The following is an 18,550-nucleotide window of genomic DNA, read 5'->3' as shown; positions in this document are numbered from 1 at the left end:
TCCCTAGATGGCTGCTGAGCCCAGGACCAAAAGTGCAGGAGCGCCCTCCCCCGCAAAAACAGGTAGTTTTGTATTTGATCATTTTGATGTGTCCAGATAGTGTTTTGGGACATTTCCTTCTGCGGGCAGTAGGCCTACCCACAAAAGTGAGGTACCATTTTTATCAGAAGACTTGGGGGAATCCTGGGTGGAAGGAAATTTGTGGCTCCTCTCGGATTCCAGAACTTTCTGTCACCGAAATGTGAGGAAAAAGTGTTTTTTTTTGCCAAATTTAGATGGTTGATAAGGATTCTGGTAACAGAACCTGGCGAGAGCCCCACAAGTCACCCCATCTTAGATTCCCCGAGGTGTCTAGTTTTCACAAATGTGCAGGTTTGGTAGGTTCCCCTAGGTGCCGGCTGAGCTAGAGGCCAAAATCCACAGCTAGGCACTTTGCAAAAAACAGGTCTGTTTTCTTTGGGAAAATATGATGTGTCCACCTTGTGTTTTGGGGCATTTCCTTTTGCAGACCCCAAGCCTACCTACACAAGTGAGGTACCATTTTTATCAGGAGACTTGGGGGAACGCGAGGTGGAAGGAAATTTGTGGCTCCTCTCAGATTCCAGAACTTTCTGTCACTGAAATGTGATTAAAAAGTGTTTTGTTGCCCAAATTGTGAGGTTTGCAAAGGATTCTGGGTAACAGAACCTGGTGAGAGCCCCACAAGTCACCCCATCTCGGATTCACCTCGGTGTCTAGTTTTCAAAAATGTGCAGGTTTGGTAGGTTTCCCTAGGTGCCGGCTGAGCTAGAGGCTAAAATCCACAGCTAGGCACTTTGCAAAAAACAGCTCTGTTTTCTTTGGGAAAATGTGATGTGTCCACGTTGTGTTTTGGGGCATTTTCTGTTGCGGGCGCTAGCCCTACCTATACAAGTGAGGTACCATTTTTATTGGGAGACTTGGGGGAACGCTGGGTGGAAGGAAATTTGTGGCTCCTCTCAGATTCCAGAACTTTCTGTCAATGAAATGTGAGGAAAAGGTGTTTTTTTTTGCCAAACGTTTGAGGCTGGCAAAGGATTCTGGGTAACAGAACCTGGTGAGAGCCCCACAAGTCACCCCATCTCGGATTCCCCTAGGTGTCTGTTTTTCAAAAATGCACAGGTTTGGTAGGTTTCCCTAGGTGATGGCTGAGCTAGAGGCCAAAGTCCACAGCTAGGCACTTTGCAAAAAACAGCTCTGTTTTCTTCTGGAAAATGTGATGTGTCCACCTTGTGTTTTGGGGTATTTCCCATTGCGGGTGGTAGGCCTACCTACACAAGTGAGGTACAATTTCTATCGGAAGACTTAGGTGAACGCTGGGTGGAAGGAAATTTGTGGCTCCTCTCAGATTCCAGAACTTTCTGTCACTGAAATGTGAGGAAAAGTGTTTTTTGCCTAAATTTTGAGGTTTGCAAAGGATTATGGGTATCAGAACCTAGTGAGAGCCCCTCAAGTCACCCCATCTTGGATTCCCCTAGGTGTCTAGTTTTCAGAAATGCACAGGTTTGGTAGGTTTCCCTAGGTGCCTGCTGAGCTAGAGGCCAAAATCCACACCCAGGCACTTTGCAAAAAACAGCTCTGTTTTCCTTGGGAAAATGTGATGTGTCCACGTTGTGTTTTGGGGCATTTCCTGTTGCAGGCGCTAGGCCTATCCACACAAGTGAGGTACCATTTTTATCTGGAGACTTGGGGGAACGCTGGGTGGAATGAAATTTGTAGCTCCACTCAGATTCAAGAACTCTCTGTCACTGAAATGTGAGGAAAAGGTGTTTTTTTGCCAAAATGTTGAGGTTTGCAAAGGATTCTGGGTAACAGAACCTGGTGAGAGACCCACAAGTCACCCAATCTTGGATTCCCCTAGGTGTCTAGTTTTCAAAAATGTGCAGGTGTGGTAGGTTTCCCTAGGTGCCGGCTGAGCTACAGGCCAAAATCTACAGCTAGGCACTTTGCAAAAAACACGTCAGATTTCAATGTAAAAATGTGATGTGTCCATGTTGCATTTCCTGTCGCGAGCATTAGGCCTAACCACACAAGTGAGGTACCATTTTTATTGGGAGACTTGGGGCAACACAGAATAGCAAAACAAGTGTTATTGCCCCTTGTCTTTCTCTACAATTTTTCCTTCCAAATGTAAGACAATGTGTAAAAAAGACATCTATTTGAGAAATGCTCTGTAATTCACATGCTAGTATGGGCACCCCGGAATTCAGAGATGTTCAAATAACCACTCCTTCTCAACACCTTATCTTGTGCCCATTTTGGAAATACAAAGGTTTTCTTGATACCTATTTCTCACTTTTTATATTTCACCAAATTAATTGCTGTCTGCCCGGTATACAATGAAAACCAGTTGCAAGGTGCAGCTCCTTTATTGGCTCTGGGTACCTAGAGTTCTTGATGAACCTACAAGCCCTATATATCGCCACAACCAGAAGAGACTAGCAGACGTAACGGTATATTGCTCTTGAAAATCTGACATTGCAGGAAAGAGTTACAGAGTAAAACGTGGAGAAGAATGGCTGCTTTTGTCACCTCAATTACAATATTGTTTTATTTCAGCTGTTATTTTCTATAGGAAACCCTTGTAGGATCTACACAAATTACCCCTTGCTGAATTCAGAATTGTGTCTACTTTTCAGAAATGTTAGGCTTTCTGGGATCCAGCGTTTGTTTCACATCCATTTCTGTCACTAACTGGAAGGAGGCTCAAAGAACACAAAATAGTAAAAATGGGGTATGTCCCAGTAAAATGCCAAAATTGTGTTGAAAAAAGTGGTTTTCTGATTCAAGTCTGCCTGTTCCCGAAAGCTGGGAAGATGGTGATTTTAGCACCATAACCCTTTGTTGATGCCATTATCAGAGTAAAAAAACACAAGCCGCCTTCTGCAGCCCTTTTTTCCCCATTTTGTTTTTTTTTAAAACGAAACTTTTGCTGTATTTTGGCTAATTTCCTGGTCTCCTTCAGGGGAACCCCAAACTCTGGGTACCCCTAGAATCCATAGGATGTTGGGGAAAAAAATGACGCTAATTTGGTGTGGATAGCTTATGTGTACAAAACGTTATGAGGGCCTAAACACGAACTGCCCCAAATAGCCAAAAAAAAAGGCTCGGCACAGGAGGGAAAAAGGCCTGGTAGCGAAGTCCAAGCTGCTCAAAATTACCGGGCATACGACGGCTAGATAGTGTTTACACATTGACATTGAAAATACACGTGCGGACTCCATAGCCAATGATGACTTAGAACATCTGTGCAGCGTTCTAGGACTGGATGAGTTGCTAGTAAAATACTCCAATCATAGAAAACGTCACATATTATGAGTCCCTCCTACTCGGAGACGACACTCTGAATATGTAGTTCTATGGGATTGGCTTGTATGTGGCCCGGAAGTACTGAAATTTGGGACAAATGGCGTAGGTAAATTGATCAGTAACGGAAGTTGGGGCTGAATTTACAGACCGTCCGTGTAAGTAGCGGACATGGTTACCTTACATGTTTGTGACATTTTTGTGTTTGCACCTGTGAACTTGGCCGGCTTTTACGTGCTTCGCATGTGATGCTTTGAATTGCGTGCAATGTTGCAGGCAGGTGGCAAGCCGTTGTAATGTTGAGATCTCTAGCATATGTGTGTCGTTTGCTTTCGGGTTCCGGTTTATAACGTTAGTAACAAAACTAGTAATACCAGAATAGTATGTCAACCGACTGACTGGCTCCCTGGCTCTTTTTCGGATGACACGTATCTTACGCGCAGCGCTTTTCGTACCATCCCTTTCCTTTCATAAAATAATGCATTCTGGGACTTGTGTTATTGGTCTATCCTAGTGAACCAATTCACGTAATAAGCATCCCATCGTTGCCTTTGAAAAGCAAAACGTATGACTGCAAACAATGTGCTGGTGCTATGGAGCCGTTTAGTCGTCCTTTTTGTATTAAGGTTGTCGTCAAGTTTAGTTTACAGTGACCAATTGTACTAGTGTTTGAAGAGGCACTGAGTGACTGTGCGCTTTATTTAAAATGCTATGCATGTTCACTTTCCCCCCACCAGGATTGCCACCTATGTCATATAAAAACACTCTTCGTTTGTGTTTTTAAGGCTCTAGATGGGTCAGGAGAAGATATATGAAGGATATTCTTTTTTAATCCACTGTATGCTTTTTGACACAATGTTGACTTTATTTGCTTTAAAATCTTTTAGGGATAGTTTCTATAACTCCTAAATACTCGTGATGTGTTTTTCTCTTCCATTTGTGTGTGGTGTTTTTTTTTTTTTTTTGCCTAGAGTTTATCCTTCAAATGGAAACGTAATCCCAAATGTTAACAATTTTCCCAGTTATTTTATACTAGTGAAATTGCTGGTCCGTTGAATAAAATACAAGCCAAGTGGCAATCCTTCCATAGACGTTTCTTGCAGTATCACGCTGTGAACCGAAGTTAATCTTGTAGCCGTGGTTCATTCTTGCAGCAAACAACGAAGTGATGGGAGGTATGCTCGAGTTAATCTCACGCAGTGCGGTCGGGCAGATGCGCTCCAAACCGTCATTTTCAACTACTACGCCTCTCTATTAGAGAACGGTCTTCTGCAAACCACTTTTGATCCTATTTTAAATAAAAAATGCCCAGCCTGAACTAGCAGGACAGGTTTCCTCCGGCCTGGAAGAGCAGTCTGGTGTTACGGCTGCCTCACGTATGCAGTAAAGTCCGGTCGAAGTAGCGGAAGAACGGCGTTCTCAATTTTTATTAGTCTGAGTAAAACAGTTCTTATACCTTTTTCTTAATATAAAAACAGACGTGCCATGGGTTGAAGACGGGGGGGGGGGGGGGCGGGATTTCTCCTCAACTTTAGTGAGAGGCAGCGAAATAAGAAACAAGCCTACTTGCCAGGGTACCAGCTACCTAAAAAAAAAAGAAAACAGTAAATGTGTGCAATTTTTTAATCCTACAATCTGAAGGCTGCTTGGACTAATGTATGCCTAAATGGTGGAATCTGTGATGTCATTTTAAAAGACACCTATAAGAACATTTTTTTTGCTCTAGGTACAGTCAGCATATTTACATAAAAAACATAACTTTTGAAAGCACTCTAAATATTTAAGCACAAACCTTTTGCACTTTTTGCGACAGACTATGCTGTATACAAACGATCCTATACTGCTTGTGCTACATTTTATAAACGAATAACTTGCACATTGTCAGTGTATTTTCTATGCACTTGTAGTTGAAAGGCCAACAAAATAGTCACAGGATAGTTTGTTGTATTTAACCACATCTGACCCTGCACTCAACCTCGCTGATGCCTTCCCCATAGTACTTAGTATCACAATTGCCATACTTTTCTTTATACCACGTGACTGCTGAGCACAATAGGCATTCTGTAGTTTTTTTTTTTTAAGGTTATTTAGAATGTGCTCAGTTACTCCATCTGCTGTGTCTGCGTTGCTAACACTAGTTCTTTTTGTTCGAGAAGGATGCCAACATATAATCTTTCCTGATTGACGTCCCTCCCCCCCCCCATTACAATAATTGGTGTACAAAGTCTGCAGCTGGAAATGCAGCATCCTTATGACATTCAGCATGGCTGCTACTTTCTGCCTCCATGGTCTCTAAAACCCAGGTCTGAAGGTAGATTCTGCTACGAAGTTCAGACATGCGTTTATTTGAACTGGCGAGAAATGTCCTGGTTACTTACCAGTAATCTTCATTACCCTTAGTCCATCTTGTTCTCATCAGTCATTACAAGGAGAGTGAAAGTTTGGGAGTGAAAGTGTCCTCATATTCTACACAGAAATGACATGCTCTTGATTTTTTTTTTTATCCCGCATACCTTCAAGTGCTCTGGACTCTATGCAGCTCATGGACCTGACATGGACACCACCAATAACTTGAGCAACCTGTCACCGATTAGAATAATGTGCAATCGTGTTCATTTTTCCACTAAATAAGTGTGCTTTCAAGTTTCTATCCCATTATTTAAAGAAGAAAAAAAACAAAATAATTGTTTTCGAGGGTGTGACCTGTGCACCTCTCCAAGCTTCATGAGGAATGTTTAATAGTGGTTCGTGTTGGAATATTCTACTGTGCTCTGTGTTTTGAGTAGTTTAAATTTACTTTGCGGACTATAATTTTAATTCTAAGAAAGTGGATTTTTATTTTATTTTTTTAACCTGTTTCAGGTAAGTTACTGCGTTTATCACATTGGTGGTAAATTTGGAGAGTTCCTATGGGCTCGGCATGCTCAACCAGCTGTGAAAGTAGCCTTGGGCAAATTTCTTGTGAAAGTTTTTTTTTTTTTTTTTTTTTTTTTTTTCTTTTCTTTACATACAGACCCAGTGTAGCTACAGCCGTGATGCCCATAAGTTAACCAAGTTGGTTTTAAACGTATGCAATAGTTCTCATCTTTCCCAGGAATTGAAGTGCACAAAAAAGTAAGGGAACTGTGATGCTGTGCAAAATGGGGGTGGGATGAGTGAACGTGGGGGTGTGGTCAAAGGCCTGGCAAAAACCAAGATAATCTGTAACTTTTTTTTTTTTTTGATCTTTCACCTTCAGGAAATTACATATGAAATAACACACAGCTCAAATGAAAGTTATGTTAATCAGTGGGAAACATACTATTGTACATTATGAAACCTCCCACTTAAACCCCTAAATGCTTGGGATTTCATTCATAAAAATAGCATCAAAAGTTGTTTTGTTGTGCCAAAGTCAGGAACACGCAGAGATGAATCACAAAACCTAATTATTTACCTTAGTTTTGACACTTTTCATAGAGCTGGCCCATTTCTCCTATCTTTTTGTACTATCGACCAACTTCCAGTTTGTGGTGGAAACCAGTGTGAAACCCATGGATGATCGAGGAGGCTATAGATTTCTGAAAAGTCGACTGATTTCCAAATTCAGTAGGTGGTCATGTCTAGATCCTTTAAAGTCTTCACAATGAAACTAACTGTTGAAATAAATAAATATTATAAATGAGTAGGGGAAAAAACAGCCGCTTGTGATGTTTTCATGTAACTTTTTATTGTTTTTTTTTTTTTTTTTTTTTTTTTCAAAAACAATACACCATTAAATCTGCTAGACCCATCTAGTTGCAATTCTGTATAGTGTGTAGGTTCTCCAAGAACCGGAGGTACTCTGAGCCAAGAACTGAGCTGCACTGTATAATGGAATTTACTTGTTTATCAAGTATAGACCCAATTCATATGGTGAAATATGTGGAGTGAAAATGAGTATCAAGAAAACCTATGTATTTTATGAGTTTAGGAGCAGTGGTTATAAATCTGAATTTGGGGGTACCTGTTCTATCATATGATTTAGAGGGTATTTTTCAAAATGCCTACTTTCTTACACACTGGCTTATGTTTGGAAGGCAAAAAGGCAGTAAAATCAATTGGTAATAAATGCTTCCACGTCTTCCTATAGAAATGGTACCTCACTTGTGTGGGTAGGCCTAGTGCCCCCAAAGGAAACCGCCTTAAATAGAAAATGCACACATCACATTTTGCAGTCAAAACTGACTAATTATTTTCCAAATTAGCAAAGTTGGTAGCTGTGGATTTCGGCCCCTAACGCAGCCGTCACCTTGGGGAACCTAACAACCACATGTTTTCTTGAAAACTAGAGAAATGGGGGAAATCTAGAGGGCGTGTGACTTGTGGCTCTCACTGGGTAATTTTGCCTAGAGCCCTCAAACTTTGGTTACAAAATATATTTCTCTCACCTTCCTGTGACAAAATCTGTGAGCCACAAATTTCTTATTACCCTGGGTTTCCCACATGTCACAGGATGAGAACGGTATGCCACTCTTGTGGGTGGACCAAGAGACCACAATACAAAAGACCCTAAAGTGCTACAATGATGGATAAGCAGTGTGGGTAGCTGTATTATTTAGGACTATGCTGTGGTGCCACCCACAGGAGAGTGACACCACTCCCCCCTTTCAAAAAGAATAAATGTGTCGTCCTGAAGCGTCAAGTTTTCATCAATTTTTGCCAATACTGCCTTCCAAGCATCCTTTACATTTGCAGATTGACTAGTTGCACACATTTACATTTCTTTCAGGGAAACCTGGCAAGAAGGCTTGCTTAGCTGTCTGTACCTCCCTCGGTTTCACAGAACAGGAGGCTCCCTTTACACTTCAGCTGAAGCATTTCAGCCGTCTGAATTTAAGTCCTGTGAAGGTTTTTCTCATATAAAGTAGGGGAACTGTTTTTTTTTCCTTCTAAAATTAAAGTATGGTATGCATTCCAACATTTAAGGCGAGCAAAGTGAGCGATTTAAAATAATAATAATCATAATAACTTGGAGAAAATATTTCCTTCTTTGACTTCTATTGAAGCAGAGGCAATGTCAGGTGGAAGACAAACAATTTAAAGGGCATTTTTGCCAAAAACAAAAACGGTTCTCTCCCGTCTGAATAGAGACTATTGCCATGTATGGAATGGGCGCACGCACACCACAGCCACTCATCTTATCGTATCTTGTGAAAATGGAAACGGGTTTAAAAAACTACATTTTCGCGGCTGTGGACTTCTTTTTTTTTTTTTTTTTTTAGCACGTTTAATTCGGTTCAGCACTTTGTTGCCTCGTCAGGGATTAACCCGATATTTTAATGCTGCAGCACACAAATGCAATAAATTGCTTCAGGCTCAACCCACGCAATATCTAAATAGCGCTTTCTTTCCCCACCTCCCCCCTACCATATGTTTGATGTCCGCCCTCCTCCACCTGCCATTGATTTTAACGTGATGCTTCCTTTAATGAAGTTACAACATTCATGGGAACGCGCGGTGTTTACTCAATAGAAATCAACGCAGAGATTATCTAATTAATAAAAACTGCTTCCCGTACTGAGTGTCTGTTGCCATGCTCTCCTCAGCTGGTGACACCTTTCTTTGTGCTGTCATGTCGCCTAGTAGCCACATCGTTCACCGTGGACTAGCTGTTGCTGGTTGGCTGGCAAGTAGGGAGTAAGGGGCGCGGGTGAACAGTGTGCCACAAAGGCAACATCCGACCGATTTCCAGAGTGTCTCGTTGTGTCGTGTACGTCCATTCTTTTATCAGGTCAGCAGGAGAGTTGGGGAGGCCCGGGATGTGTTTGAAATTGTGGGGAAAGGAAAGTAGAGGCTTACTTCCCAGAGGAGGTTGGGGGGGCGGACCCAGAAGGAATTAAGTCATGCCGATTCTCGTATTACACTGAAGTTATCATGGGACATAAAGGAGTTGCCATTTCCTAAAATGGCTTCTGCGTTTTATGATCAAAACGAAAGTAAAGTTTTCGTCTTCTGAACGAGACGGCTAAATGAATCCTTGATCACTCAATGGGTGGATGATGAGCGTGTAAAACACAATTCAATGGATAGACTATATCGAGCAGGTCAGGCATTTGAATATTGTAATCGTAAAATACTACTACATATACACGAATTCTTCGGGTTTACTCCTTTACTGATAAGTTTTGTAATTCACTCTGACTTTGGAGACTTTCGGCTTGATCTAGATTTGTAGATCACATTAGTCATAAACAAGCCCGTTCTTCTATACATGGTAAAGGCCCACACCTTTGCAAGTTCCTCTTATGAGCATGTGTACTCTGCTTTTTCACGGCATAGATCGACTACATTTTAGTCTACCAAGGGCCCGTGCAAAGGGGAGAGGCCACAATTTCTGAAACTAGGTTGACAGCCTAATAGTAATATGCCTAATTAACTCGGAAATTTCACAGTATAATGCAGCACAGTCCCCTGTGTGCTTTAACAAATTGCAGTTGCGTATGGATCGGAATAAAGAAAAAGATAAAATAGAAAAGTGACGGGTAACAAAATACACAAGTAGAACAGAGGAAGCGAGAACAAAGAGGTTATCGTATTCAATACATGAATGGAATTGTAAACCATATTACTATAATAGGTATGTACTACTGGTTTATAATGGAATTGTCCAAGTGGTGGGGCTAGATTACCGGATGCTTGCGACTAGGAGTGAAAAATAAACTGCCTGCCCCTCTCACCAGTTCAGGTACTTTGAGCTGGTTGCGAAGGTCTTGAATAATTTATCACTGTACATTTTTATAAGTTTTCATTTTTGCTTTAACTATTTTTGCTTACTTTTCAGATGAGTTACTACTATACAAACGTGCATAGATCATGTAGAAATAATAGCTGACTTTAATGGCACGGCTATGTGCAAATTCGGTGAATTGTTGTACCTGCGAATCCTAAAGACCCGTGGTTAATACGTCGATAATATGGACTTGCTTGGCATTTCGATGTGACTTGCAGCATAATTTATTTTCGTGTGTCATGCCCGATATTAATTCGGAAACATTTGTAGTCTTCTCTTGCACTTTTTTGGCATGTCACTTTTTTTCCCCTCAAACGGACCCTGTCATAAAAATGGCATTGAAGTAGAAACCCGGTAATTGGAATTTAAGATGGATTTATTTTTATAATTTTCACTTGGATTACAGTGCTGTTTTGGTAATATAGCCGTAAGCGTTTAATATCGTTGTGCATGGAGGGCCAGAACGGTTCCATACCCCTTTGCCATTCTATTTCTGGAGGTAGCCGTTTGAGTGATGAACTGACTGCCTTTGTTTCCCTTAGCCCTTGGAAAAGGTCACCCATCATTGATGGGTTCTGCTTCTAAACATTATTTTGGGAAACAGTCATTCAACAGTGATTTATTTGGCGGGGGCACTTCTGTGGGTCCAAAACTAAGGTAATTTCCTCGTATTCCATTTTTAGAAATCACTGAATTGAATGACCACGTCCCCTTTTCTGCTATAGATGATCAAAGACAACAAGTCATTAATAATTGTCGTCCTCCCTACCATAGTCTTCCAAGAATCGCTTTGTTTTGCCTTAAAATTCTTTTTGCTTACTTTTTTTCAAGACTGTTTTTTAAAATTAGTGTTTATTTGTAACATATGTTTTCATTGCAGTGAGTAGATGTAGTTTTCAATTTGATCTCCGAAGGGTTTCTGACAGAGCTGAAATAGTCTTATCCTTCTGGGATGTCTGGAGCTTAATTTACCTATGTAGCAGAAATCTTATGCTGCTTTGCCGAGCACTTTCAAAGCACAATATCCTACCGTTGAAACCCACATGCTGCTTAGCATGTCCAAGAACACCTTTCAAGCGATATACAGGTAACACAAATCGTACCAAAGATTTTATTTTAGGTTTCCCAAAGGTTTCAAAACCTATATCTTAAGTGGAAGACTTGCCACTCGCAAATTATTAAATCAAGGCCCAACAAATCAAAATTTGTTGTACCAAAAATATTTACATTGATATTGTGCTCGTAGACCTTATAAATGAGCAATGAAATGCTTCCACTAAAGAGCACAGTTACCCCAGGGGGAATCTTTGCCCATCTTGCCAGATTCCCGCTGAGATCTGTTGTGCTCTTATTAGTTACTAACATCCAAAATAAAGGAGTGTTTCCATCAGGATGATTTTTTTTTTTTTTTTTTTTTTTTTTGGAAGAGTCCAACCAATTATACAAACATTAGAGGACCATTACACACAAATGAAATACAACTCAACATTCCCTTGTGCTCAGACGCTGCTGCACGACAGACAGTGTATGTACTCAAAACACACCATAATCTTGGCAAGGTATGGCCTGATAAGGTGATCATGGGTTCTGTTGCCTAAACTTGAGCTAAGGGGCCAAAAAGGCTCAAGTTCTTCTGCAAGATACGGTGAATCCTATCTTTGCCACCCTCCCCGACGCCCAAAAGATCTTATACATAACAAAACTCTTTAGCGAGCCCAGCGCCGGCCATCATAGCACTTTCTTTTGAGACTGGGTGGGGGGTGCAAAAAAGAATGCAAGAGTGGGTGGCAGGGATGACCAGCAACAGCAAAGCGAAAGTGGGTTGGAGGGACAGGGCAATCAATGACAGAAGAGGGGGTGGTAGGGTTGGGGAGGGGTAGAGAGGGCGTGCAAACACATACTCTTAAGGAGTGCTAGAGTACAAATACAGGTGAAAAGGTACATCTACAAGGTGCTGCCAGTGAAAGGACACTGGCTGCAGTAACTAGAAGCTTTATTTGATCCAAGCGGCATGGGTGATCTGGCCCTGACGAATGGGAAGCAAGAAAACAAGAGCGAGATGGGAGCCAACCAGTAGTAAGTAACAGTAAGTATGGGGCAGGCTCTAAGCCTGTTTTAGGTAAAACATTTTGTTTGCTAGAGATTTCACTGCAGCCTTGCATGCGTTGTCTAGGCAAAACCCAAAAAGTAGCACTTGAACATTGAGCTGCGGAAGCACAGATGCCAGCCAAAGAGATGGTCAAGAGGTAATGCTCCATGGAAAGGACAAACACGAGATTGGCAAGTTGGAACATGAATAAGAGGTAGACAAATGGGAGTAACAGGAAAGCCAGCCAGTGATGAGGAGTGGTGTGCTTTAAGCTCCTGTGTTTTCTTGGTAAGCCACAAAATGCCTCTCAACAGACGGTGCATGCAAGATCTAGTAGGTCCGACCTAATGAGCCTTGAAAATAAAGAGCTGAATAATGCAACTGACAGCTCCCCTGCTGTCGTAGTTTAGACTCTTGCTCTGAGCAAGACTGCTGGTCTCAGGATGACAGTACTTTCGTTTGTAGGTGACTAAGTCTCTTCCTACAACTATTTGTAACTGTTGTCCAAACCTTACCGGCTTACTAGCAGTACCTCACCAAAAACACAATAGTAAAAGGTGATTTGTAGCAGTCGCTTACGCATGGACTCAAAATACAATATCTCAGGGTTGTCGTGGTTAAACGGAAATTACCCTTTTCTCACAGATTTATTATGTCTCATACAAACAAAGGCAATAACACAGATGCACAAAAGTTATAATAGTTTTTATTCAACATAACTGCAATTTGTGATAAGTTGCATGAACTGCAATGATTAGGATAATGAATACACCAAGCAACAGTATTGTAAAGAGGAGAGTCATTGTTATAAAGACCCCCACCATTATGCAATATATGAAAGAAATATATGTATATGTAAAAGATGGAATAAGCCCTAATACCCTAAGGAGAGTAGGTCTAACCTCCTACCTAAAAAGGAAGAGCTGGGTTCGTTAAACCTAATCTGCCAAAACCGTGTCCATGAGAGGAGCCCCCAACCCTTGTTACCTTGGAATGAGGTCTCTATCTCAGACTCCGCAGGGACACGAAGACTGGATCAGTGTCAAGATGACTGCAGCATCGGTATCAGCGATGGTGGCAATGCCCTCTGGTCGAATCCCTCTGATTATCTGTCTAAAAGTGTGTTGTATTTATACAGATCTACAAGGTCCCCTGACATAAGTGTTATTCATAACAATAGATAACGGGCATGCTTGGGACGGCAATTAATATCAACAATCCCTCGAAAGTATAGAGAGGGAAAATCCCGAAGTGTGAATGCCTACTGTATGTTTGTCTTTCGTGCTTGATCTTGACGCCTTGGCGCAATGACACTGATAATAGAACCCATAACAAGTGGCCTAACTATAAACAAGGCCGCCATTTTAAAGGAAATAAATAATTAAATGGACTATGACGGAGCAAGCTAAGTAGGTTAAAAGTCACTGGGTGACGGGGGCACAAGTTTACAAGCCTACGGCTAAGCTAACTCCTGTTATCCCGCTAAAACAAGCTAGGATTCACTACACTGCAATGAATACTCAGTTGGGAAACTAAATTGAATTTAGCCCCAATTGGGAAAGACCCTGCTCCTATCGCCAAAGCCCCTGAGATTGCATGCTGCACAGATAATGATCACTGTCTCAGTAACATAATTTGGACCAAACCATCAGTTATGTATCACATCTTGGGTTGTTTCCTGAAAAAAACCTGCACACCATTGTCAAAATCAAGAAGGAACAAACACTTTAGAGAAGAAACTCGTTAACATCTTTGTGAATGATCTAATTAATACTGATGCAACTTCGAAAAATGACCTTTCGTTAAGGTGTGTTCTGTTTTTACAACTAGAACTTCCTCTTCGGGCAATACAGAGCAACAATATCTAGAGCACCAATAGTTAGAACTATTCTTTTCAACCCTGTTGAAATTTGCCCAGAGATCCCTAATAAGACATTTTTCTCCATGGAGGGGAAGAGTAATCTTAAAACTGGCAATCATATTACTCTTGCAGAGATTGCTACTCGACTTATGAATCACCAATCAACAGCTTGGGTAGGAGGAGATCTCCAGGGGAAGACTTCCTTTGTCTAAAGCCTGGAACCCAGCTATTGAGTTCTTGATCCAAGCTATCTTGTTAGATTTAAAATTCAAACTAAACCAGTCATCCATAGCATCATACCACCACAGACTTAATGCAAAAAAACAGATTAGAAATTAGCCAGCTTTGTGGTCTTCAGATAGAAGACCAGCAAGAAGGGTGTCGGATATTGGTGACAGAAACTTAACTTTAAAAGTGCATCTCATAACTCAAAGATCGATTTACTTGAAAAATGGAAGATAAGGAAAACAGAATGGATATCGAGTGAGATTTGCAGGAATACCTGAAAAGCAAGAAGAGAACTCATCAATGTTAAAAGCTGTTGAGGAGCTGGGGTGCTCTCATGTCTTACCTGTCTGCAAGAGATTTGTCAATTGCCAAAGCACATCATGTTTAATTTTCAGCAAATCCAAATAACTTTCATGCAAGAGCAGTGCTGGGGAGCTTTGGAGGCTTCTATATAAAGGAATACACTTTGGCTACAGCAATAAGATAGCTGATTTCAAAATAGCAAATTAATTTTCAGGTCTATTCAGCTATGTCCTTTGACTACTGTAAATGCAGAGGCGACTTTGGTATTACTCCTCTTCAAAACTGAAGGTGCCCGTCATGCTTATGCAGTCAGCTTAAAGTGTTAGTGAAGGACTGATTTAGGATTTTTTTCTTCTTCCAGAAATTGACTCTGCTCAGGAATGTCTTAGAGAAGCATGAAAGGAACAGGATTACTAATTCTAACTGATAAAGATGTTTTTTTCTAAGTTAGCTTACATTATTCTGAGTAATATTCTAAATAATATTGCAATGTGTGATATCCACTGCTTTTTGGGAGGCTGAAGGGTGTTAGTCTGTTCCGTTCACTGTTGCACTGTGTTTGGGAAGGGATGGTCCTACAGTGAGAGAGGGTAGAAGTTCACTGAAAGTGAGGGGCTGCTGGAAGACCAATCCGTCTTAATTATAGGACCAAACATTCTCTCATATAATTATGGTTGCGTTAAGTTTTCTCCATAAACATTAACTGCCTCAATAATAGAAAAAAATGAAGCAGTATGTCCTGCCTAACTGAGAAAAATACTCCATGCTCTTACTGCAAGAGGCAGTTGAAAAAACAGTCATGGTTACCCTTTTATTCAGGTAGCCACTCGTGGGTGCAGCAGAGCTGTCTTAACTTCACTAAGTTTTGTATGGTTATTCTAAAAAAATACACAGGATGATGCTGGTAGGTTGGCGGCTGTAGTTCCTCAACTTCACCATCAAAAGATAACTATTGTGTCCTTCTATGGCCCTCTGGAAGATAACCCAAATCAGTCTATGAATTAATTACCTTTTTGGTAGACTTCCAGAAAGTAAGTTTAATAGGGGTTGACATTAACATTCTTCTGTCTGTTGCACTCTATACCTCCAAACATAATAGGATGCAGTGAAAATCATTATTTGCTAGAGCCACGTACTTTGTTAAAATTGAGCTGGGACACCCAGATCCATGGAGCGCTCTGCAAAGTGTACTGCAATACTTAACATTTTTCTCAAAGAGATTCCATTCAGCTTTGCTGATAAAATTTAATCTCCATAGATTTGAAAAATGTCTTGGTCATTTTTTTCCCTAATTGTTTCTCTGCCCATACAGCACTCTAAGTCAACCACTTATGCCAGGATTAAAACCTACTCCCATGTGGAAATTTGACAGAACCTTAGTTATAAATGTTGACTTTATTAAGGTAATAAAAAATAAAATGAAATTCTTCTTGAGGAAATCAGTTACTGCTTTGATAGAAAACTTTTGGGAGGCCTGCAAACAACCCTGTGAGGGGAGGTGATAGGCTTTTCTGCACATTTAAATAAAATCCAGAAACCGGAATTATTGGTGTTGGTGACTAAACCCCAAACAGGCAGAATCCAATCCAAATTGTCTAAATAGACATAACCATTTTAAATGGGAGATTAGAAATGACAATTTTAAACGAGATCTATCAAAGAACTGGTAAACTCTCTGGTGGTATAGCAGCAAATGTATGAAGATGGAGGACCTACTGGTTAACTATTGTCCTGGTGTATTAAAACTTGCACCACATCTAATATTATAAATAAAATATTAAATGTCAAGGTGAATCCCTTTATCACAGAACCTTCCCAGATAGAAGCTGTTTTCTCGGAACATTTCAGGACATATTCTTTGAACAGGCTTTTGCATCTGAGGGACATATCTCACAGTTCTTAACTCAATGGGGAATCGTTTCTTTAATTTCAGTCTAAGCTAATGCACCATTTCCAGTGAGATGAAATAGCACTAGTTTATTAAAAGCCCCCCCCCCCAAAGTTAAAGCATCTGGAAAGGATGGTTTTCCTGCAGAGTGGCATTAAATTCTTGAAGAAATCCATGGCCCTTGGGGCACAGTTATTTAATTATTTATAGGAAGCAAGGTGCTATCTTCCTTTCACAAAGGAAATCTAATTGCTTAAATTATATCGCCATATAACTGATAAATATAGTTAATAAAATATTATCCAAATTAAAAGCAATGCATATAGTGGATATAAACCAGGATGCCAACTGTAGGCAATTACTCAGTGTCTAATAGAAGCTGCAGATTATGTCACTTCCACCAAGCCTTAAACAGCCTTGATATTTTTAGATGCAGGAAGGGCGTTTGATTTGCTCTGTTGGAGTATTCTTTTTAGACTCCCACAGGAGATTGGTTCACTGTTCCAGATTATTAGGACAGTTTCTGCTCTATATGAAGGTGCTTCAGCTTCACTAATACTGAATGGAAAAGGAATAGGGTAGATTACAATTTCTGAGGCACCAAACAGTGGCCCTCTATCAGCAATCTTATTCACATATATTGAATCTTTGGCAGTAGCAATATGAGGTGCAGAAGTGACCAAACCTGTCATCTCTGGATCACCAAAGCGTAAATATTTATGCAGATGACTTTGGTGTATATTTACATACATATGCTAATAAACATACCCTAGAATAGTTGCTTTGCCCTTTCCAACATAGGATAGGGCAAGATGGGGATCGAATAAGATAAACAGAGGTTCTTTTAACTTCTCCAGCTTGCTCAGTTTGTTTTAGCCCTAAATTATGACAAGACATCTAAGACATATTTAAGAATTTATATCTGCTAATTTCGAAGATATCAACAAATTAAGCTACAATCCTCTAAGAGCATACAATTGTTTTCTAAGAAAAATGAAGCAAATATAAAAATGAATATCCTTGTTTTTCATTTTTCTTCGCTCCATTTTATTTGGTTGGAGGATTTTTGTAACAATTTGGAGTTAAGATTAATATAGTTTCTTGTAGAAAAAGGTTCCCCTTGAATTAGTTTGAAGAAACTGTAGCTCCCACGAGGAGGGGAAGGAGGATTGGCTGTCCCAAATTCTAATAGTTATCAGGCTGCCTATTTAATGGTTTATCCACATCTAAAAAACTTTCTGAAAGATAATGTTTCTGATTTATTTTCTTAATGTAGTTAAAGGTGATGAATACTATTACCCACTGACTAAAAAGGCAACAGTTGTATCGTCATTTAACAATTCCTAACATTTTGCTTGGGTAAAGTTGGGGATTGGCTGTTGATTGGTAGCACTATATCCTTGGACTTTGTAAATAAACTATTCAACTCGGAGGCTGGTATCAAGTTTTGTATTAGGTGTGTAACACCATATCTAGATCACCAGAATTACCTGTGGTCCAGGGACCCCAGGGGTGGGGGGGGGGGGGGGTCAGCGAAGCCTCCTCAGGAAATCAGTCTGCTCAGGAAATTAAATAACAGATTAATAACGTGTGTGTGTGTGTGTGTGTGTGTGTGTGTATATATATATATATATATATATATATATATTTGTGTGTGTGTAACAAGAAGAGATCAAAGTCTGGAGTTAATGGGAAAAACAGCAAGAGGCTCCAATGTATCGACATAATGGATCATGAGATGGTGAATAAAACTATTATCAATTTATCAGATTATCAGTTAACTGATGAAGATAAAAAAACATGCCTAGGCCTCTCTTTCTGTCCTACTGTACGATTTAACTATGCAGAAACTCGAATAGATCTGTTCAAATTTATCAGAAAATTAAAACTAAAAAAGTGGTTTAAATTGAAAGGAAATACTGACAATTGCTTAGAATCGTCAATGCTCAATGACAGTAATAAACATGCTTTATCTATTAGTGATGTTGATACTCTAGTAACCCTTCACGAATTGGAACAAGATCAAGGTGTCCAGATTGATGAAAAGAGTTTGTATCAGACTTAAGATGATTTGGGTATTGTATACGATTGTACAGTTCACTCTGG

General features: G+C 40.2%; 1 protein-coding gene across 2 annotated transcripts in view; it reads left to right on the top strand.

The window, feature by feature from the left end:
• The first annotated feature begins 3,384 nt into the window (after window positions 1-3,384).
• LEMD1 (LEM domain containing 1) overlaps window positions 3,385-18,550 on the top strand; it is a 353,053-nt gene continuing 337,887 nt past the window's right edge. The window contains exon 1 of one of the 2 annotated variants that reach the window (XM_069238551.1): window positions 3,385-3,433. The gene's annotated coding sequence lies outside the window, so the exon portion shown is untranslated. Of the gene's footprint in view, window positions 3,483-18,550 lie in introns of both variants that reach the window. The other variant, XM_069238549.1, reaches the window with a different exon arrangement.

Source organism: Pleurodeles waltl, chromosome 6 (assembly GCF_031143425.1).
Source record: "Pleurodeles waltl isolate 20211129_DDA chromosome 6, aPleWal1.hap1.20221129, whole genome shotgun sequence".
NCBI classification, from domain to species: domain Eukaryota; kingdom Metazoa; phylum Chordata; class Amphibia; order Caudata; family Salamandridae; genus Pleurodeles; species Pleurodeles waltl.
This window is presented reverse-complemented; position numbering and strand designations above follow the sequence as displayed.